Below are 1,535 nucleotides of genomic sequence, written 5' to 3' on the forward strand. Positions count from 1 at the left end.
TCGATACAATAAAGTTTTTCTTTCCCGGGTCAAGTAAAGCCGATGGAAAAGGGACTTGACTCGGTTCACCCTCAACTTTTTCACTCTTTTCATTTTCACCCAAACCCGGTTTGTTAACATTTAATTCTTTTGGTTTTACCGGTGAAACATCATCATCACTATCATTACCCGTGATGTCCTCAACTACCCCCTCAACCAATTCATGTGACACATTGGCTTTAAACTCTTTTCCACTTCTTAAAACACTAACATGATGAACATTAACATTACCTCGTGACGTACCATGCGAAGGATTTACCTTAGTGTCGCTAGGAAGTTGACCCTTGTTTTTCTTCAATTCAGCCACGTCGGTTGCTAATTGACCCATTTGGGTTGTTAGTGATTGGATGCTTTTATCACAAACCTCATCCTTTTGCATTCGAACTTCATCGAGTTGGTTCCGTTTTTGCATCTCCATCATCTCGTTTCCACCCGAAGACCCCCCTTGTTCTTGACCCGTTTGATATTGTTTTTTATAACCTTGGTTGTTCCCGCCTCGGTATCCACCTTGGTTATTGTAAGGTTGGCGTGAACCAAAGTTACCTTGACTACCTTGAAAGTTCGGGTTAGCTTGATTTGAAGGGTTCCCATACCGAAAGTTTGGGTGGTTCCTCAAACCGGGGTGGTAGGTATTAGAGTTCATGTTGTTGTAGTTTCTACCACCCCCTCCTTGACCTTGAACCGCATGGACTTCTTCGTATTGCCCTTCCACCATCCCTTGGCAATTTTCAGCCGCATGACTTATTTCATTACACAAAGCACAAACATCATAAATTTGGTTAGTAGTTTGAACATTACCATCATCTATGGCGTGCACTTGAGGTCGGGCAATGGCCGGTCGTGCTCTCCTCGATGCTTGAGCTTTCCTCTTTGATGTAGTTGCCATGCTCTCCAAGAACTCCCAATCATCATTCTCATAATTTGTACCAAAAGTCCCACCGGTGATAGACATTAGATCACGAGCATCTTTGGCACTCAATCCCTCGTGGAAGGCATTCATCAACTCCCATAATTCAATTCCATGGTGAGGGCAATTCTTTATCATCATATTGAATCGTTCAAATGCCTCATGGAACATCTCACCATGTTGTTGTTGGAAACTTCTCAACCCCTTTCGTGCATCGTTGGTCTTTTGGGCGGTGTAAAACTCATCCAAGAAAGTTTGTTGCATCTCCCCCCATGTATATATGGATGCCGAAGGCAAAGTGTAGAACCATTTTTTCGCCTTATCTTCCAAAGAAAATTGGAATAATACCAATTTAATATCGTCGACCGAGAACCCTTGACTCCCAAGAGTGTTACAAATCGAGTCATAAGCCTCCGAATGAAAGTAAGGCTCCTCCGTTGCTAACCCCTTATATTTTGGTAGACTTTGCAAAGAATTGGTCCTCACTTCAAACGTTCTCCCTTGATCATTGTGAGGAATGACTACCGGTGAAGGGTTTTGAGTGATTACCGGCCTAAAATGTGCTTCGATGCCCCTCACATTTTCTCTA

General features: G+C 43.0%; 1 non-coding gene across 1 annotated transcript; it reads left to right on the plus strand.

Moving 5' to 3' along the window:
• The first annotated feature begins 1,055 nt into the window (after positions 1-1,055).
• On the plus strand, positions 1,056-1,161 carry LOC118486081. Its single transcript, XR_004877937.1, has one exon. It is a non-coding gene; the product is annotated as a small nucleolar RNA R71 (small nucleolar RNA).
• The last annotated feature ends 374 nt before the right edge of the window (positions 1,162-1,535 follow it).

This window comes from Helianthus annuus, chromosome 13, assembly GCF_002127325.2.
Source record: "Helianthus annuus cultivar XRQ/B chromosome 13, HanXRQr2.0-SUNRISE, whole genome shotgun sequence".
Classification (NCBI taxonomy): domain Eukaryota; kingdom Viridiplantae; phylum Streptophyta; class Magnoliopsida; order Asterales; family Asteraceae; genus Helianthus; species Helianthus annuus.